At 36.3% G+C, this 22738-nt stretch overlaps 1 long non-coding RNA gene across 2 annotated transcripts; it reads left to right on the forward strand.

Moving 5' to 3' along the window:
• Positions 1–1689: 1689 nt before the first annotated feature.
• On the forward strand, positions 1690–17611 carry LOC138107238 (uncharacterized). Of its 2 annotated transcripts, none has more exons than XR_011149340.1 (3): positions 1690–2152; positions 13476–13798; positions 16868–17611. It is a non-coding gene; the product is annotated as an uncharacterized lncRNA (long non-coding RNA). The 2 variants fall into 2 exon arrangements; XR_011149339.1 differs by having other exon boundaries at positions 1690–1898.
• Positions 17612–22738: the final 5127 nt, after the last annotated feature.

Below are 22738 nucleotides of genomic sequence, written 5' to 3' on the forward strand. Positions count from 1 at the left end.
AAAAAGCCACTTTGAAGACTGTGAAATAGTCAACTGCACATTCTGAGTAGATGTATATGGACTATATGGATCGTTCATGTCTCTTGTCAAATGTTAAGGCATACCACTATTGATTGACCCTTGATTTTTATTTCAGAACAATTCAAAGTAAAACGTAAAATCTTACTGTCTTGCTCATTAGAAAACCTTCTAAAGCAAGACAACAAACCCAGGCTGTTGGTTCTTTCAATCATTTACCTCTGATTTGTGAACATAAGGGAAAATAGCTATGTTAAGTAATAACCTGGCACACACTTCCACTGAGACAGAGTTCTACAGCTGGCAAACAAACTATTCCCTTGCAACAGAGCTTTAGCAAAAAGCTCCTGTTGTATTTTGGATGAGAGCTGGCATATTGGATGTGTCAGGCTTGGACCCTGCACCTTCCTGAAATCTCATCAAAACCTAGTGCCTGAGCAGCTTTGAATCAGATGTCAGGAGTGACAAAAGGGCCAGCTAACTGCTTGCAGCTGCCCAACCGGCAAGCTGTCTCTCTGCTGTCACAGTAATCAACTTGATAGGTTTTGTCACACAGGGAAAGAAGTAATTTTGGAAAGAAAACCAACAAATAGAGCTAGGCTTAGAGCAAAATAGTAGTGCCTCTATGATTTTAAATTAGTGTCACATTTAGGCATCTTGCCTTATTATTTGGATGGGATTGTGAGCAGAGTGCACTTCCTCATTCAGGCCTACACTCACTATATTTGTAATGTGGTTTTAGGGTAAGAAATTCTAATATCAGCTCAGATAAACCACTTGGTTCATTTCTTTGAGAGGTGCAGTGACACCACAGGCATCTGATTCTCATTGCCTCAGAGTCATTCTCACACACCCAAATGAAGGAAACAGCAAAAGCGTAGATGGCAGCCCAACCAAAATGCTTGCTCTTTGCCTCCACAGTGCACAGACAAGGACAGGAGGAGGTTTGGTCCTGCTGGTGGAAAACTGATGATAGCAAAAGAGAGAAATTAGGAGCACAGTGTGTTTATTCCCCCCTTTCTGCCAGGCAAACACACTGAGAAGCCATTGAAAGATCTGTGTCGCTGTACGTGTCTTTGGACAACCAAATAATTATGCTTCCTTTCTCACTGAGCTACTTGAGGAAGGGGAACAGAAAACCTGGGAAATTCTCACACCTGGAGAAAAAACATTGATCCAAACAACAAAATCCAAAATAAGCATTGTTTGCCAGGATCCATTAAGCAAGGGGAATGTGTTACTGAACAAATTTCTAGGAATTTGTGGCTCTTTCAGTACCACTTGCAGCTGAATTCAATGTTAGTAAAACAACTTGCAAGAAAGTTAAATATCAGTAAGCTATTTCAGTATGGAAATAGTTAGATCCAGATGATTTAGATGCACTTGGCATATAGCCACCAATGATCAGTGGTGATTTTTATGGTCATGCCTAACTCTAAATGCTGGAGATTTCATGAATAGAGTTTTCCAACGTTTTGTTGAGCAGCCACCATCCTGGAATGAGAAAACATAAAGATCTCCATTTCCCAGCATATAGGGGTCAAACCTGTAGGTGTGCTTATCACTGTAGAAATTGCCATTCTCATTAATTAGTTAACTACTACCCCATATAAAACCAGAGAAAAAAAGAGGTTCAAGGGCCTCCTCAGCTTCTCCTTTGTTTCTCAGCTGTACCCTGTCATGTGATGAGGCTAGTTCAGCACTTTTTGAAGGACAGTTATTTTGGGAGATGGCTGCCTAATGGCAATCCTTGGAGCTGGGACCTGATGTTGCTCTTCCTGCCTTGTTCTGACACCTCTTTATAGAAATCAGAGTGTCTCCCTTTTTCCCCTCCATTTCCTTCCCAGCCCAGTTTCTACATTTTTCCACAAAAATGAAAGGTAAAGATTTAAATCTTTTCAGACTGAGGTAAAAGAACTAAGATCTTGGGATACTTGGTTGGACCTCAGCTGAGTAAAATCACAACGAATTAGATCACTTGCTCATAAATGCTCATTTCGCATAAATAGATAGGATTTACCATGTCCAAAGCTATGTTTCAATTTTCAGCTTTACTACAAATTTTATTAAGCTATTAAAAGGCATTATGCTCTATGAGGTTTTCTGAAGGAAAATACCACATCAAAATCTAAATGTAAGTAACATGAATGATGAAAGTAGGTGGTTTTCTGCTTAGTAATTCAGTGCTGAAACAAATAAGAGTGATATAAAATCAAATATTGTATTAAAATTTTATTCTCTACCAGCTAGGAGGAAAAATATTTTCAAATGTATATATTGTCTGCATAATAAATTCTGGTGGACTTCATTAAAGCAGGTATCTTCTAGAAAAAAAGTACTAAATTTTTCTGTTATTCCAACCACAGAATTTCAATATTTGTTAGGTTCTGAAGTAGAATTAAAAGTAGCCAAAAATATAAATAATATATTCTGAAGAAAACCTATTTCTCAAGTGTTAATCACATGCACCATTGGTTACATTAAAGCTAATGAAAAATCTCATTTACTATATAACACTTAGGAAATTGGATCTCATGCTCTTTCCATATGTCTTTGTATAGACAAGGAAATGCAAGTGTCATTTTTAGTAATATTATATACTGATGCTAGATGGGGTTATTTATTTAATTTAATGATTTTAATTAGCTTTTTTTTCCCACATACAGGATCATGTGTTTATTAGCATATCTGCTGAAAATGTTTTAATAATCCAAAGATCTCCATCTTTTAAACCAGTCAGGTTTTCAGGCTTCTTTTCAAATGCAGTTATATAGTATTGCATTAATGAAAGTATCAAGCATGAGAAAAAAAATTTGCATTTTCATTGATCTCAGGTGAAAATAAATTGTTTAGTCTGTTGAAATTTTGTGAGCTACAGGGATTACTCAGGCTGTGAGATAACATACAGAAGCTTGTTTGACTCACGATTTTAATCTCAAGTTTTTCTGTGTAGTCAGTTGCTCGTGTAACTTTTGGTGAAGGAAGAAAATGGTTTTACTTGGTCTCTGAATTGATGAATTGTCTCTGATTTGATGGATGTCTCAGACAAATTTCAAGGAAGTTAGAGACAGGAAGGGAGGTTGAACATTTTGTGATTGCATATCAGTTTTAACACAAGCCACTTTTTATAAAAGTCCCTAATTGCAGGGAAATTATTGCTATTTGGAGCAACCTTAGTAGATAGTGGAATACAGTCTCCTGTTTTACTGTCTGAACTTTAAATGAAGTGTTACAGGGCATGTAGTAAAGGACCAATAAGGACATTTCAGGGAAGAAATACCATCTACTTCATTACCAAAGAGCACGCAGGAAAGGGACCTGTAAGCAGTGAAAGCAGCATAAAAGTATGCTTATAAAGTAAGGCATAAATATTCATAAAATAAGCCAAAGGCTTTTTTAGCAATAAAACCAAGTAACAACAAAATGTTGATTGCTGGTTCTCAATCCAGCACCCTGTCTCATTAAGGGACAAAGACACCTGTTTCCTTGCTCTTTGATGGCTGGTTGTTCTATCCTGGTTGTTCTGGGTTTTGTTAGACAGGAATCTCTTGGTACCATTTAACAGCAAAGACTATTTTGAATGCATGGCCTAGAAGGGTGGTGATCTCTAGTTCATTTTTATACACATATGGCATGGCAGAGAGAGTAAAATATGCCTAAAAAATCAATAATGTGACAAGGTTTGAGTATTGATTCATTTTTGCTTCTACGTAACATTTTAAAATATTTCGAAATCAATTCAGCCGTCCCAGTTTTGAATACCTTATGATGGTCATAGATGTTTTACTATAAGGTAAATACTGAATTTTACTTTCTCCTGAGTCTTTGAGATTTGATATTATCTTTGTTGACTCCATCTTGGGTACCCCTTTCCTCTGCTTCATAACACGATATATGAAGTTTGAACTTAAATTTTTGCTTTCATTAGAAGTCAGTGGCATTTAGAGACCTAATTATTCTCTTTTTCTTTGCTAAGCTTTGACTGAAATAATAGTAGATGAAATACATTGAGTGTTATTCTTTAGGTCTTCTTCTTTTGCCTCTAAGTCTTATTAAAGTGGAGTTACACTTCTGATGGCCTCTTTTTTTTTTTTTTCAAATAATTTTTATTTGTATATTTATCTCTCTTTCTATTTGATTTTAATAATAATGTTTTCTCCATGTTAATGGATCTGTAGAGGAAGCATCTGTTCCCAGTAATATGAATTTCTAGTTATATGGAGGGTTTTTCCTCCTAGACCCTGGATTTTACTATACTTATCTCTGGCTTTTTAATGACATAATTCACTTTAATATATAACTTTATGTACTTTTGAAAAGATTTATATTCTAGCATAAATCTACATCCCTATGCACCCTGATTTTATTACTTGAGTTTCTGTTGTCTTTTCTGTCTTACCTTCTTGTCTCCAGCTCTCTAATTAAAACTGTCTGTAGTTTGTTTCAGGGAAGAGTTATAATGGCAATCCCGGGAAAGCCTCTTCATTTAGCCATTAGTTTTAGTAGGCAATCCTAGCAGGGATTAAGGAAGAAGAGTTTACTATGATTTTTTGTACATTGTTTAAAACCAAAAAAAGCCAAAAATTCATCACCGCATTTGTTCCTGGTTTAGAAGACACCTAACGTTGAAACAAGTGGAAATATATTGCAGTCCGAGAACCTTCAAATCCCACTTTTGCCACAAGGGGATTCTTGATTCCTTAGATACCATCTGTGCTCAGCACCTTCCTGAAGATGCCTTTTGAAGGCAGGGTTTCAGGCAGGTGCACCTTTCAGCCCATGCATCCTAATTTGTGTTCAGATGTGTTCATGTGTTTTGAAGAAACGTGCAACAAGAGACAGCTCTGAGTCTTCTGGGAAGCCAAATGAAATTAAAAGGTCTAACCCATATGAGGGCTTAAACACTGGACTTAATATGAATGATGCTTAGAATAAACTTAGAATACACAAATCAGCAGAGAATGTAAGCAATGTGTGCTCTTCGTCATCCCTCACAGTGCTGGGTGCTTTCCCCAAAACAGGAAAGACACTAAAGACCTTTTGTGCAATCTCCATACTCCTTCTGAATACAGAACCTTGCAAGGCTGCAGCATGGCATGGATTGGGTTGTTGAAGGACTGTTCTCAGCTGCTCTTCCATTACCCTCCAGGGAAATGTAGTGTCCCCACATATCCAACCCACCCAAAAAACAGGGCTGGTTACAGGTAGACTGTTACACTTGCAGCAAGCAGGTAATATTTTGGACTAGTATTAGATGCACCAGTGAAATACTCAAGCTGGGTACCACAGCAACATTTACAGACATTTTATGATAACTATTGTGACTCTTTATTATGAGAGCTGTGTTTGGGTTTTTTTTTCAAATTATCATAAGGAAATTTGGTGGAAATCAATTTCTTTAATGAACAAAGTTCATTTTCACCATAAAGTTGTTATCTCTTGAGATGTTTCACAAGTATTGCCACAAATTATAAATTCCTCATGAACTTTCCAATATTAAATTGTACTGTGATACATATTAACTTTTTAGAGGATATAAATAAGTAGCCAGCTCTCATATTTTACAACGAAAATGGAACTTCAAATAAATCCTTAACATTTTTTTTCTTTCCTGGTGAATAGTAAGTTCAAACTGCACTGTCTTATTGTCGTCTTTTGTGGGGACAAGAAAAAAAGGAGTCATGAAGAAATAGGCTAAAATAATAAGGAAAAAACTCACTATTTATTCAAAGAGATTAAATTAGAATCTAATTCAAATCTTATTAGTCTCATTTGGGGAACTCCCACTGACTTAAGTCATATTCAGGTCCAGCTCTTAAGTAATTAATATTCTGAATCACACTTACTCTAAGGACCAGATAATTTATATTTTGGTATTCTTCTGACTTCCAGAGCATCAGGGAAAACTGCCATGGGCAAAAGTGTACAGTTTATCTGTGACAGCATGTGGTTTTACTGCACAAATCTTGTTTTATTTGGCTGTCTCTGAACAAGCTGCCTCCAGATAATTAAATGGAACTGTAGTTGAAGGCAAAGTTGTCCAATGTTTCATTCTCTTAAAAGAACATTTTAACCAAGTGGGCTGTATTTTCTGTCTTCCAGTATTATACACAGTAAAGCCAGTTTATCCTGATACTGAGAATAGTTTGCTCAGATTCTCAGTAACAAATGTAACAGAGAAAATATGAGTCTAAGGCTCTGCCTCTGACAAAGCGCAGAGGTTTCAATTCATGAAATTTCATACCCCATATCAGGGACATGGACAATCTTGTGTTCCCTTCCACCTTTCCCTCTCTGTGGCAATTTGCTTTCTAGTATAATTTCCCAATGCTCCATGTATCTGGGAAGGACATTATTCTACAAATATTTGGAATTTTAAATTGTTTAGTGTTCCAGAAGAAAACTAATGGAAGACTTATGAGATGCTTTTCTATGGCCATTTGGATTGAAGTTTTATAATGACATGAACGCTACAGACAGAAAAAGAAGAGAGACTGCATGTTATGCTTTGTGATCCGGGGGTTAGCAGAATTAATTTCAAGTGCCTGTGTCAAAATATATTTAGGCTAGTACTACAGAAGATAATTAGTCCACAAAGAGAAGCTGAAAGAGGACATGTTCAGAGAAGCTGATAGACCAGACAGTGACACGACATGAGCTGCAGTACTCTGGTGTTTGTTTGAGATAATTGGCTGTACCAGAGATTTGTCTTTACTGCTTTTTACTGACTGAAAATATTTCCATTTAAAATTGTTTTAGGTTCCAGTGGTATTTGTCTTCCTATCATTTATCTCTCCCATAGGATAAGTGAAAAAATTAATCCTAGTCCGTTCATGTTTGACACACAAATACTTCTCTGCAGATTCAAGTCTTGAGCACGGCTTTTCTTGTACCTGTTTTCCTTGAATTTGCTTATCATTCATAAATAATAATTTGTGACTACTCAATCCACTGATAAAACACATTCTCAGGGATTTCAATAATTCTTAATGATCTTTTGAGGAAAAACTAAGAAAGGAGGTGCTCAGTGCCTCCCTGAAGCTGTATTTCTCAGGCTACTCACTGGCCTTTGTGTAATGAGTTGAGTGGTGAAATGTCCTTTGACTGCATCATGAACCCTTACACAGCTAAGGTGGAATGGCACTGGCCACATGAGGAACTCCTACAGTGAAGAACAAGAGCAGGGACGATCAGTCATCCCATGACAAACTTGTAATTTTCTCTACTTGAGCTGTAGCCTGAGGAGAGCAGTATTGTTATTGCTGGAGTTTTGAAAAATAATTCCATGGTATTGGAAACAATTCCATTGGAAACTCCATAGTTACTGACCTGAGAAACACTTTATAAATTAGTCAGTATAAACTGCTGCCACAATCCTTTAGATATAAACTGCTTACCAAGTCTGGGGATAAGATTGGAACCAGACAACGCTAGAATTCTCTCTGACAGGAGTTCAGGAGGCCAGGTGGTCCTTTCTGAACCTCACAACCCAAAAGAGGGTCTCCCCTACCCCTTGCTTTTCCCTATTAATTTCTTAGACATAAACCATTGAGCAAATCTGGGACAAGAATTGGACTCAGTCACACATTGACTCCGTGAGGAATTAGAAAGCATTAGAAATCTTTGAACCTTGTGACTCAGTGGAGGGTCTCCCTCTTAAAACTTTGCTCCTTTTTTAGCCCCAGTCTATGCATAAATAATTCTAAAAAGATTCCTAATTCCTTGCTCTTGCGTACATTATATCCATGCAGTAATTAGTAGAGTGACCCTTTCAGCCAAACTTTTTCATGTTTTTGTAAATGTATGTAAAACCTGCTTTTGCTGATACCTTTTTCAATGATGCTTTAAAGCAACCCAAACCACTATTTTTACTATACTGTTGTCTCTTAGTATTTATTTCAAAGCTTTTCTCATATTTCATAATGTTTTGTTAATGGCGTCTACTTTTCATATTCTTTTGAACTAAGAGTCTGAATTTTTGGTACTGTTGGATACATAACTGGAAAGTGTTTTCCCTTATCCATCTACGAATAGAAAGTTTATTCCATGAAATCTGGAGAAAGAAATCAGGGATTCACTCGTGGCTGCAGAGCTCTCAATACTCATCCTGCACCAACGTTCCCCGCCGCTGCCATGGTTTGGACCACAGACATGAGAGTCCAGTTTCAGGTGTTTTTTGTCTTTTTCCCAAGTCCTCCATGGACTTGGACAGTGTTTTCTGACTGCTGAGAGACCCTATGCTGCAATAACTTTGTTCTTTGCAAACAGTGGAAATGCCAGAGAATATACTGAGGCTCATCAGCATAAAAGGCATCTCTTGTCAACCAGAAAGCCTCCAGCATTCTGACGGCTGAATAAATGAGCCCTTTCTTGAGCTTAAATAGAAGGTAAAATAGAAGAGGGCCAAATTGTAGTTCTAGCATCTTACAGATGAGAAATTAGAGGAAAAAAATTATCTTTTAAACTTCAGACACAGTAACGTGCCCATCTCTCATGCTCTTACATGTTTTTATCAATGACTTCTGACCTCTGGAGACACCAGAAGATCAGGACACCTGTACATTAGTAACCATAGCTCTGTTATTACCTATTTTGTACCACAAAGCAAATCTGATATTATCTGAATCTATTTTATTCCCTGGTCTCCAATACCCTGTCATCTTTTAATGGCTTTTGTTTCTTCACTGGTCATCTTTGTTTATACTCATAGCCGCATCCTGTTTATTACCAATTCATGGCCAAGTTTCTGTCTTTAGAGAACCAAGACTCTTAAGTGTAATTAGTATTCAAATAGGTCAATTATTTTATACTTGTGTACGCAGTAAGGTTTTTTCCAGCATTCAAAATTAATAACTAAATGCTTCAGGTCTAAGCTATAAGTCAAGAAGATTAGTGGCAGTGGTATTGTGAATGTAAAAATTAAATAGTCATTAATAGAGTTGAATCAATTATGTGTGCCATCGTGACAACGTTAGTGTGCATATGTTATGCAAATGTATAAATCATAACCTTCCCTCACTACTTAGAACTTACTAAAATAAAAATATTCTGCCCTGGTGAGATTAAAATAACAAATGTGAACAAATTCAGAGCACTGTGAATTGCTACTTAACCAATACTTTCTCCAGTAATCTTTTGTTCTTTAATTTTTAGATGAATAGATTGCATATTTAAGAAGGGGTAATTGACTAAGAGGATCTACTTATATAAATTATGAAGAAGTCCTTTTTTGTCAGAGAATTTTTGGTTTTATTCCTGAGAGATTTTTGGTGTGTGATTGGCATGCAATATTCTTGAACCACAGCTAGCTCTGCAAAAAAATCCAGGAAACAGTTCTGTTATTCAAAGTTAAGCAGCACTACCACATTCATGTTTTTGTTGTTCTGACAGCAAGTACCACGCTGTCATTACACCCTATGCTCACAAATCAGAGAATTTATTGTCATTCTCAGTGTACCCTTGGGTATTATTTTTTCAACTCATCCATTTTAAGACTCTACCTTTTCAGAAAAAAATCTGCATTTGTAAAAGCAGTTTAAAATATTTTATTAATATCTAAGGAATAATATTGAAGCCTGATAAAATTCTCTATCTTTACTGCTCATGCTTTTATACATTCCCTCTTTCCAGAATAATGTCTTTTGTTTAGAACTTTTTTAAACTGATCATAATTTCTATGAACAAGAAATCAGCTTATCTAAAACTACCATGAGTAATATTTATAAATTTTAAGACAAGTACAAATATTAACTGTGCCATGGAAAAACAAACTAATGTGAATGACTACTTTCAAGGTTATCATAGACAAGACACCTTATAATAAATGTTAATACATTTTGCAAATGCTAATTCTTCAAAATTATCTTAAAAGCACAAAACCTTTGCAAAGAATAACCTGAGGGTTTGTTTTTTGTTGGGTTGATGTTTGGGTTTTGGTGTTTCTTATTTTAACTGGGAAGTGTGTGTGTGTTTGTGTGTGTCTATTGGTTGTTTTTCTGTGTGTTGATTTTCTCCCCAGGGAAATGCAATCCAGGAAAGTGAAAGCAAGCTATAAGACAGAAATTCTAATGCAAATTTTAGTTAAGAAACCAGTGACACGTGTCTATAGTTACCTGCATAATCATTAAAATAACTGCATGAAATAAAATCCATTAAGTTAGATTTAAGGAAGGCTACTACTCTGTATTTTTACCCAGTTAAACATACATATGTGTGCAGACATTATATTAGACCTTGTAAAAACATTTTACTTATGCTTGCATACATTTGGGATAATATTACTTAGAGAAGTGCTTCCTTATTAGAGATTGATGTGTTTGTTTTTTGAAAACCATCACCCGTTTAAAGCTTCAGTGATTTCCTGTACTATTAGTTATTCTATTTGATTATCAAAATACTATGTAATGTTCATGGTTCATAAATCTTTTCTCAAATGTTAACAAAGGAATTTTTCAGTACTTTGTTTTCTTTTCCCATGTAATCCTGACTCAGTCAAGTTGTTTTGATGCAGTATAACATTAATCTTTACCATCTTGACATTAATTTGGGCTTCTGCTTTGCATGAATGTCTCACTTTACTGTCTTGCATAAGCTTGACTATTTACAAGTAAGAGTGTATTCTTCATAGAGAAGAAGAGCATATTTACAAGAAAGCTCTCAGCTGATTGTATCCACATCTATAGTACATTTTCCCCAGTGTATGTCAGGAATAAAATATTTTTCATTTTGTGGGTAGATAAAACCTTTGAAATTGAACCAGTGTAAATAAAAGCAGAATTCAACACATTATATTTTCCAAATTAGAAATGTAATGCTTAACTCAAAGCTTCCTTTTTATTTTCCCCTGTGTCTGGACTAATGGACTTCTGTTGCTGCTGTTCCTCAAAGGAATCAAAAGGACAGCAGTTAGCACCTACCTCTGGATGTGCAATTTGAGATGAATCAAAATAATTGGTACACCAGCATTATGTTTTTAAATATGTACAGTGAATTATAATAGTGTAATTCAGCTATGAAAATAATGTAGTAAGGAATTAATTTTTGTAACACCTATGATAATTGGTTTATTTTTTATCTAAACTGTTCTAATTCCTGAAAACCAGATAGGAAATGAGTACATCAATCCCTGAAAATAATAGTTTGCAGCACTAATAATATATTTGCATGTACCCTCTCTAATTAAAGTATGAAATAATTATTTGTCATAGAAGGAGAAATCTAGATTTTTTTTTTGAAATATAAATAGTATGGTAAATGAAGAGTGAAGGGCCTCTCTTACAGGTGATCTCAACTGTTTTTGCAAATAACAGTGTATTTTTAAGCCAGTGGATGTAATGCTCTCTAACATACCTGAAAAGAAACACAAAAATAATAAAATCCAACAGGTATTTAGAAATGACAAAATTTAAAATATTTCCTCATTGAACCCAGGTTCATTTTTTTTCCTTGAAGTTTTATACCAAGGAATATGAAATCTCTAAGGAAATCGTTTGGCTCTTACAAACTACCAGTCCCATGTAACTCCATGACTAAGTGTAATAAATCCTTTATCACAAAAGTCAGGTAAAAATAAATAGTTACCTTGGCACAAAATGGCACTTTGTAGGCTGTATTGCAGAGTTATTGAAGAACTTAATGCTTGCATCTTCAGCTGGTTTGCAGAAACAATTATGTAGCTATTAACATTTGTGCAGTTCTTCTCAATTTTACTCTAGGAGATTTGATCTTCTTTGCTGTACTGCTTTGTGCACATTTAAAAGTTAACTCCATAGCTTTTGGTTGCCATGGACCTCTAAAACTGCTTCAGAAATGACAAAAGTTGACATCATAGATGAGTTGTGATTATTGCAATCTAATGAAGAATGTATTAAAGAGTGGTATCCTAAGAAGGAAAGAGTTCCCCCTATTTTTAAGGTAGCCCAGTGCAGCTGATAGTCTCAACAAAAAGCCTGAGAATGAATCAATTTTTATTTGGAGATAAAGTAGCTACAAATGATTCAACTGTCAATATTTTAATGCTGACACTGATAAAGATATTTTATTTAAACAAATACAGGCATTCAAATTATACAAAAATGCCTAAGGTCTCACTGCTGAAGTTAGATTTCTGGGTTATTCCTGGGCTGAGATGTTGTTCTGCAAAATTAAATACAGCCCAAAGATATACTTTCAAGAAAAAAAATCTTTCAGCTTTAGAATAAGAAATTAAAAACAACAACAAAAAAAAAAAAAAAAAAAAAAAAAAAAAAAAAACCACCAAAAAAAGAACTGACTCCATTTATTACTGTCTTAACTCTGGATCTGAAAGTCAAACTGTGCTTTTGCCTGTTCATTTGCTATGTCCTGAAATGAGAGAGTTTGAGTAGGGACAGTTGGAGTTCATGTGCAGTGCCATTCTCACCCAGGCATGACTTCATTAGCTAAAGCTCTCTTTAAATCCACACAGCCTGAGCAAAATTCAAACCTCTGCAACTCATTGTATTCCAAACTTCCCTGGAAGGAAACAAAAAGAGAATGCAAAGGAAATTTTTATCAATGTAATAAAACCACCCAGCTTAGCTATCCCTTGCTTTAAACTTCTCCAAGCAAAATTCTTCTTTCAAACTTGATGAGGCTCATAGTCCTTTTAGTAATCAAATCAAGACTGTACAATGCAAATGGTACATTTCCATTTAACAGATGGTTATACAGACCATGAAATAAATATTAGTTTTCTAAATAATTTGCATTTTTGATCTCAGTAAGGACAAAACTATACAACCTGGAATAACCTGATTTTGAATCAGTTTCTGATTTTCTTGTATGTAAGAAAAGCAAAAGTATTAGTCTTTTCAGATAGAAATTTTTTTTTAAACCTGAAATATGGAATGGAAAAATTTCATCCAAAAAGGAATTACTTTTTGAAACCAATGAGCTATTTTAGAAGTAGAAATAGGATAGAGTTTTTTCTCAATTATAACACTATCATTTCCTACTGTCATGCCATATACTCTTTTTTTGCTGCTACTGAAATTCTTATTACTTAAAATTCTGGAAAGTAATGCCTGTACTGATGGATGATGTGCCATTAAGATATATGCTGTCTTTCTTGATTGCTTTGGATATTATTCTTATGTGTTATGCTAATATGAGGGAAAATAATCACTTTTAAGAACCACTTTCATGTATTTCATTGTCCTGCTTGCTTCGATGAGTTCTTCTAGTTTATGTATCACCTATTAAAAATTAGCCTTGCATCTGAACTTGATATAATAGGCTTTCTTGAAATTATAATTGGAATAACCAATAAAAATGTTAATCTTTTTTAAAAGCTTTGAATGTACAGTATAAATATTCACAAGTTTGAACTTGACAGTCAATAAGAAAATGCATTCTACTAATCATTTTCTCTGGAAAGCTTTTTCATAAAAAACTTTTTATGACCAGGCTTAATCTTTTATGTGGGTTTTCATTTACAGAAAGAACGTCTTGGGTTCCCCAAGCATAGAAAATATCTCCATGAGTTGTGTCCTGTAATTCAGTTTCATGGCTCAAGGAAACTGGGTGAATTTTAGAGACAAGTGAAAGGATGTAAGATCTTAAAGGCTGGAGTCCCCAGCAGCACAAGAGAACCCAGAGCTGAGCAGAAGCAGCAGCACTGTGCTGAGACCTGCAGTCAGAGAGCTGTTGCAGAAGCACAGCTGCCCAGAAGCAGCTGAAAGGAAGGCTAACCATAAGGCAGCAAGGACAGCTTCAGCTAAACACCTAACCCTGCTTCGTTGTTGGTGTGAACATGCAGCTGGTAAGTCGAGCCAGCCCTGTGTTGTCCAGGTGTTTCAGACACCTCAGGTTCAGTCAAGGTGTGTAGTCTCTTGCAGTTATGCATATTTTAGGCAGTGAAGTAGTAATTTATCACTTCTGTATTGAGATTCAGTCTTACAGTGCTAGAAGATTTTGTTAGCCTGTGAATTCTTTCCCAAAAAGCCTGAAAGCAACTGAACCTTTCTCTTGCAGTGTAAAGGGGAGGAGCACTGCAAGGCTGCTCTGCTTTCTGGGCTATGACACAAACCAGATATGCCACTCCTTCCACCAGTTTTTCTTTGAAAGAACATTGATCTGACCAAGCTATGCTGCTCTGTGACCTCAGTCCTGTCAGTGTCTGTGGATGCTAAAAAGCAGGAGCAGAGGAATTTTCCAGCTGCTGAAGCATTTTGTGAAGTTTTCGTTTCTCATGCTTTAGCTGAGAAACAGTGAAAGACGGTTTTGTAAATTAACTCTCTATCTTGCACCTGCATGGCCTTGTTTTGGTTTACTGAAGAAAATATTTTGAAATAGGCATCGTAGCATTCAGCCAATCACTCTGGGAGATGTATGGTCCCAATAATGTCATTTCTCTATTGCGAACCAAGTTATATAAATGAGGTGATAATTAATTAAATAATCCCATTTATCCTGGAATTACGTGTCATGATTCTCGCCGTCCCTGGGGACAACAGCAACAAGTGTCAGCTCCACAATATTAGTAGAATGATCTTTTCCAGGATTTTAAGATATGGGGACCTAAATTTTCAACCCCAAGTGGACTTCATTGTAAGGTGAATATCCAACCAGTGCCTAATAGTGCAATAAAAACAACAGTACCTCTGGTCATTCGCAAAAGCAACAACATAGGCACCTAACCCATATCTGGAAAGCCTAACTGTTCATAAGTCTACAGAAATCCAACTAGTTAAGAACAGATTTTGTGAACTTTCCTCCTAGACTTGTTGCCACAAATTTTATTTGTGCTACACTTAAAACCTGTATTATATCCATATTTATGCTGTATTCTGTTTAATTTTTACCTCTTCCATATTACAAGAATTTAAATTTTTCTTCTATCTCTTCTGTGTTTCATTAAAACAAATTCACCTAATTTTGAAAACCATATTTCATGTTATTCTTAAAGCTATTATTTTCACACAGAACTACACATTCTTACTTTTGAGCCGATGCCAGTTATTCTTCAATTTACTGCTGTTCTTCTTGGAGCTGTTGATCCCTTAAGCCCTTTGTCAGTACTTACAGGTCTGATGAAATTAGCACTATTTGTTACTTTCCTGGTAATAGGGTCTCAAATATCCACCTCTGATTTTAGTTCTCTCTAGTCACCCATTTAGCTATCATCAACCTATTCCCTGTACTACACTACTATCTCAGCTCCTTGACCCCTCCTAAAGCCTTCAGGCAGAAGGTAGCAACCACGCAGGCGAGGAAAGGGAGAAAATTTTCTAAAACTCATACAAATTAAAGACAGGTTTTCAGGCTTTCTCCGCCAGGTGTTGGTGTTGTGCCCAGAAGCTTGGCTTCCTGTGAGAATACAGACTGCTGAAGTGACCCTTTGTGTACTGATGTGAGCTGGAGGTGTTGCTGCACTTGCTCAGCGTGGGTAGAAAACAGTTACAGCTGTGACTTTCCCTTGCTGTCTACCCTGCTATGGTTGGATCAGAGAAAGACCTCTGCAAAACAAAATCTTCAGTCAATTAAGGCATAAATTATAAAGTATATCTTTTCTTAGCAGAGAAGGAAGTGATTTTTCTTGCATTTGTGCTTTGCAGAACCCTCTGCAGGCAGACATCTCCTCAGTGTGAATCCTCTGGGTTGATATTAGCTTTTGTTCTACACACCTTTTTCCTTAAAGACCTTCTGACTGCAGAATTAAGATTAAAATCTAGAAGTCTCTCACTTTATTTTAGCTCTCAGTTAAAAGGTAGCCTGGAAAAAAATCTGTTTTGATTGCAAACAAGAATATGAGAAAACAAAGATCAATTATCTGCTAGGAAATTTCTTCATTTTCACCAATGATAGGTTCATTTATCTGTTGACTCTACAGAGACAGTTAGGTATCCTCTGTGTTAAATTACTACTCTGAGATAAAGAAATATGTTCTGGGTACAATGTCTGTTCTGTTTTCTTTGTGGGTGGATGGCAAGATTCATATGAAATAAGCATCAGCCAGCAAAAATGTAACCATCAAAAAGAGAACAGATTAGGCTATCAAATATTGCCATTAAAAAATGATCTTCCATAAACCTGAATCTAAATATTATAAATCGTTGGGTTGTCAAATGGGAATTGAAGAAAAAGATACAAAGATGATAAAGAATGACTTTCAACATTTCTAATTTGTTTATTACTGTGGTAAAATATTGCATTCAGCAAAAGCACTGGAGAAGGATGGCCTCCATTACAATAAGAAATAAATGTTCATTTGGGAGGATGGACGATTCTTTCTAAATGATTCTTATTTGTTATAGATTAAGATTAATGTGCTGTTCATTGAAGCATTATTTATCCAAATGAAGAAGATAGGCACAGGAAGACAAAAAGAAGACAGAAAACTCAGCTTTCTCTGTCTATACATACATACACATATGCACACAGGCATACACATGTGTATGTATATCTATGAATATGCTCTATAATTTCAGAAGGCAGAAGCTAAGAGTCCTTACACCTTGACTTGGGGGGCATTGTTTTACATTGTTTTAACCACACCAAATTGTAGTCCTTTGGGTGCTCCCACCCTGTCCTGTACATTTTGGTCTGAATCAAGTTGGTCTGATCTCTCCATCATCTGATAAACTTTTTATAATTTTTCCTCATGTATTTTGTCCAGCCACAGACTTTTTCAAAACTATTTTCAATTTCAAAATTTAATTTTCCAGGCAAAAAATTTTAAAAAAAACATTGTAGTGAAGGAGAGGAAGACTGTGTTAGCCAAACAGTACACAGTTTCCAACCACGCTTGAACTTACAGGGGTGGTGTGATGAGAAAAATATGCTCTTTCTTTCTTTTTTTCATCTTCAGATCCTTTCTTTCCTCTGACAGGATTAAACTCGTTGCAACGTGGAGGGCGCAGCATGTCTCCTGATCCATCTTGGAGGCCAGGGCCAGGCAGGGGCCAGGCACAGCCGGGCATCTCCTCGGGGCTCGGAGAGCCCAGCCATGGCTACTGACGGAGGTCTGGCAGTATCCAGGGATGCCGAGCCTCTGGGCCTCTGCTCAGCAGGAGCCCGTCCTGCCTGTCCCTCCCGTGGCCAAATCCCCAGTGTGTGAGGGTCACTGTCTGGACAGTCCCAGTGGAGAAGCACAAGGAACGTGGGTGCCAGATGCTCTGCAAAGACAACATTGGGAGCAGCAGCACTTTTTAATTAACTTAAACAACTTGAATTGGCTTTTTTTCTGGTGTTTGGCAACATTTACGTTAATTAAGAATGTGTTACAAGGAAACTGGTCTCGCAGCAGAAGTTTTATCAAACCTTAATACCCCATTACATCCTCCAGGATTAATTCTTTTTTCCCAATCCTGTGGGCCAGAAATTATGTTAATGAAACCAACACTTACTTCTCTTGTTTACAAGAAGTAGTATAACACAGAGTAAATTAGAAATTAAATGAAGGTTTTGCTTTTTTATCAAATGAATTTTTCTCTTTTTTCAGTAACATTGTGTGTGATTTGTTATAACAGAAATCAATTATAAAGGTTGAACTACTAAGTTTCTGTAGAAGGAGCTAAGGGACTAGGCTCTTGTTTCCTCATGGAAATGCAAGTGTCAGAAATGAAGAAACACACTCAGTCTTTTTCTTCTGTAAGAATATTTTCTTAGACCACTATTCTTGGATTAATCAACTCTAAGATGTGGAGAATCATAACAAATGATGTGGTCCAACAGTAATGTTTTGTTGGTCAAAACGAAACACATTTTTAATTTCTTTTTTTAGTTTTTAAAATTTTTGTAAGGGTAATGTCAGGACAGGTCCTCTCTGCCCCTAAAGGAATTATTTGCTGGTTTGTATTTGCTGGGCTTTTTTAATAAATAAGTTGGCAAGAAGCATGAAGGAAGAATTATAGTTATGGTTCATCAGGAAATGTGAGGATATATTCACCATGTTTCGCCTCTTTGTGTGAGATGTGTTAGGGAATGTTTTGAGACTCTAATTGAAAACCATTTATTATTTAGGGGAAAATAAAAAAGGAGAAAAGTCTGTACCTACAGCCATGACACAGTTCAGGGAAATGACAGTGCATAAAAGAGCTGAGATTTTCCAAGAAGTTATTCCATGATCAAAAGTATTGTCAAGTTTCTTTTTACTTCCTTAAAGTTTTTAAAGTTCCTTGAGCACATGTATATGTGCGTGTCTGTGTGTGTCTGTGTGTAAAATGTTCAAACACACACTGAAGCTCATTAATTTTGATCCATACATCTCACGTACATATACACATAATTAAAAAGAAGGCAGAAAATCACATGTAGTCAGCATATGGTAAGATATATAAAATAGGACATAACTGTATTTGCTCTGCTCTGTTATTCATCATCCTAGTTTATTCTCATGGAGGATATGAATTATTCATTTTTAGGGACAATAGGAAAACATTAGTTCTGTTTAGTGGCCAAGTGGGATTTTCTAATGAAAGACTTGTGAGTGATTCATTGTAATGAGGAGAGTTTTTACAAGAACAAGTGTTGAGAAACAGTCATAAATTCTTTTTCAGACTATGATACCCTGGGTCATGAAAATAATTGCATTTTAGTTATTGGTAGAGAAAATGAGAAGTGGGTGACAGTGTTTTCTTTTTCTAAAATACCAAATCACTGTATGTATTAGCTCTCAACTAGTAAACCACACTGGCTATATTCTTAATAGAGGAAAAAAGGTGGACTGGTGAGCAATTCCACCAGTACCCCCAAGAGTACTGAGGGAGCTGGCAGAAGAGCTTGCCAAGTCCCTTTTAATGATTTCCCAGCAGTCCTAGCCAGCCAGGGATGTCGCAGTTGACTGAAAGTTAGCCAGTGTGACACCCATCTACACAGAGAGCCAGAAGGAGAACTGGGAGATCTCTAGGCCTATCAGTCTGACCTCGGTGCCTGGGAAGGTCATGGAGCACATAATCTTGAGTGCCATGATGTGGCATGTGCAGAACAACCAGGGATCAGGCCCAAACAGCAAGGGTTTACGAAAGGCAGGTCCTGCTTGGCCAACCTGATCTACTCCTATGGCAGGTGACCTGCTTAGTGGATGAGGGAAAGTCTGTGAATATTGGCTATCTAGACATTGGTGAAACCTTTAACACCATTTTCCACAGCACTCTCCTGGAGAAACTGGCTGGGCACTGTTCAATATCTTTATCAGTGATCTGGATGAGGGCATCCAGTGCACCCTCCATCAGTCTGCAGACAACACCAAGCTGGATGGGACTGTTGATCTGCTGAAGGGTAGAAAGGTTCTGCAGAGGGATCTGGACCAGCAGTATCCAAGGACCAAGGCCAATGATATGAGGTTCCTCAAGAGCAAGTGCCAGGTCCTGCCCTTGGGTCACAACAACCCCCTGATAGCGCTACAGGCTGGGGACAGCATGGCTGGAAAGCGCCCAGCAGAAAAGGACCTGGTGGTGCTGGTTGACAGTGGCTGAGCATGAGGCAGCCTGTGCCCAGGTAGCCAAGAAGGCCAATGTCATCCTGGCCTGTATCAGCAGTAGTGTGGCCAGTAGGGCCAGGGCAGTGATTTTCCCGCAGTACTCAGCACTGGTGAGGCAGTACCCGGAATCTTCAGTTTTGGGCTGCTCATTACAAGAACTACCTTGAGATGCTGGAGTGTGTCCAGAGAGGGTCAATGGTGCTGGTGAAGCATCTAGAGCACAAATCTCACTCTAATTATATCTTCATAATATTAAAAGTTAAGAAAACTAAAATTCTATTATAAATAATAAAAATAATAACTATTAATAATGGAAACTTTAAAATAAAATCTAATCCTGTTCTTTTTACCTACCAGAAAAAAAGAAATGGCCTTAGTTAAATTCTCATTGTTCTTCTTCATAATCTGGAAAAATAATTTTCTCTTCCACTCAAGGCAGTATTATTTCAAATCAGAGCCAATCTTGTATCATTTTCTTGACTTATTGTTTTACATGATCTCTAATTTGAATGATCAGGTATCATAATAATTAAGTACAATACTAATCAATGTATTGAGCTGATCTGATTAATGAAGGGAAGTCATCTGCTATATGGTTTTAAATTTCTAGTCTACCCTTATTTAAAACTATCTAAGCCTAAGAGAATTGACTTACAGGTATGTTCCATTCAAAGGCAGAAAGAAGAAATGCTGCTCCATTTTCACAAGCTATTCTGTAAACAGATTTTCTTGCTCTGTTCTATTTCTTCTTTTGCCATCATTTTATCACACTCTTTCATATAAAGTGTGCATGTCACTATGTTGTAACCTGCAAAAGGATCAGACAAGGTAAGTCTTACTGAAATAAGCTTTGTGTAGAATGTAGAGATGGTTATTCCAGAGACCAGGGGGCTTGCTGTATGTTTCCTACAGAAAACGTCTGGGTTTGTGCTTTCTGATTAAAATCTCTGACTATTGCTGCAAAGTCAAGGACTTAACTGGCTTGGGTGATTACTAGAGTTCCTCCAAATTAAAATATAGACGATATAAAAGAAATATAAGAGAGTAAAAAAGGTTAAGTTGTATTTCTGAACCAGAAACTGCTTGTCTTCTCTGGAAAATAGCCAGTCAGTGAGCTGGGAGAATTTTGTGATACACATAACTGAATAAGTTAAGCCTGGTCTTTAGGAAAAAAAAACCAAACCTGGAATAATTTTTAAATTTTACTTACCCCTAAACTCTCTCATTTTTTCCCCCAAGTGGGATGTGTTCTAAATTAGATGAAAGTCCTTGAAAACTCATACATGCTGAAATTTTATAAAACTTAAGTATCACCATATAGCCTCAGGCATTCAATAAGTTCGAAAGCCACTGAACCATTTGTTTTACCCAAGTCACAAAATGAAATCTGCCACAAAATTCCCTGTAATAATTATACATCTGATTATGAGACATGATTGTTTCTAATTTTGCTTGCTGCAATTCCTATTTTCTTGTCACAGTTCAGAGTATTTCTCAATGGATTTTAAAGACATAAATTTACTTTCCTCATATCATTATATGCTTACTGGAAAGTATCAGTCAAAATGTATCCAGAATTATTTTATTGTCATTGTACTGTCTGTATTTCAGAGTACAGTACATTCAAAGTACATTCAGAGGTATGCTTGTGAGAATGAGATGGATCTACAGGGAACTCTGCCTATCAATTTCCTTTGCTCTGAGAAAGAAGGGACATGTTACTTATGTAGTCATGTAGACATGCAAACATGTCCTGTGTACTTAAGAGCTTTGTGAATTCAAAGTCCAAGACAGAAAAATGTACAAAGAATAATACAAAGTAGCTGCTGAATCATAACATGTGGTATTGCAAACTACAATTCAAGCTCTTCTGAAAGACACTCACCATGTCCCTTCCTGAGCAGTTTCCTTGCCTATTTTCAAGCAGTGAAGTTATACATGTCCATCCAGAACTTCCCTCTATTAATGTGAAACCGTCCTAATGCATTGGACGTTACATAGTTAATGCTACTGTCCACACAGGCTGTCTTTGCCATCTGTGGGGGTGAGAAAACGTTGTTTACCATATAAACATTGTTTATATGTCATTCTGTCAAACTGCATTCATATAAGTGCTTTCTATTTCGAAAAGAAGCATAAAATAAGATAAAATAAAAAGGAAAAGTTTACATGTTACTTAAAAAACTTGTGTTAACTCGACCTCAGTTTGATTTTCTGCTTCAGTCAATTTTAATGTGTGCTCTGTGTTTTGGGCAACAGCTCTATACTCCATATAATAATAAAAAAATTTTACTTTGACCGAGAATTATTTGGATGTACAAGTATGGACTGTAAAGTAGATTTAGAAATAAATCTGAGTTGAAGAATTTCCTTTCAACAGCTCATGAAACTTGAGCTCCTGTACTGTCTCTACTGTGTCTGGTATGCTAAATAAGGATTATTTTTCAATTGTTTAATGATATTTTCCCATTAGGCTGTTATGTGTCTACTTTTCCTTTTAACAGGCAATGTTATTTGACTAAACTTGTAGTTCTCATAATGATTGTACTCATTATATATACCAATAATCACATGCCTTTCACAGAAATCTCTTGGTTACGAGAAATTTAGTATCAACCCCAAAGTGGTTTAATGTTACCTACCCATGGAATGTCCCCACAGTTTGGTGGAAATCTGTGCTCAAGAGAGAAGTTCTAACACAGAAATTAACCAGATCATTTTTCCAATACAAGAACAAGAAGCATTTTCTGTCCCTTTCTTGCTGAAAGCCTTATTTTTCCTTCTAGTTTACTGACAATGACTAGTTCACCTAAACTTCCAAATACAACCAAAAATACACTAAATGAAAAACAATTTTAAAAATACCACTACAGGAAAAAGATTCTCTTCATGTAGCAGTTTCAAAATATTGTCCAATAATTGGTGTAGCTGTGTGAACACAATCCTTGTGCTGCTCATCTGTGCTGTAAAACAGGACAGTTCTACCTAGCCATCTTAACCGTAGTAAAATAGTTGAGTAGAAATATCATGGGTTTTTTTTCCTCTTCTTTCTCCTTTTCTGATTAGAAAAACCGCACACACTGAATAAACAAGCAAACTATAATAGAAGCAAAAGAAAATAACAAAGAGCTGACAGATAGAAAGCCAATTCTGAAAGCCTTTGAATTTAACTTCCCCTGACAACCTATCTCGAAGTTCATTGTAAAAATGTGGGAGACCTGTAAAGAGAGGAAATCAGCTGTCAAAACTAATACCGCAGGAACCCCAGTGTGAAACCAG

This window comes from Aphelocoma coerulescens, chromosome 3 (assembly GCF_041296385.1).
Source record: "Aphelocoma coerulescens isolate FSJ_1873_10779 chromosome 3, UR_Acoe_1.0, whole genome shotgun sequence".
NCBI lineage: Eukaryota > Metazoa > Chordata > Aves > Passeriformes > Corvidae > Aphelocoma > Aphelocoma coerulescens.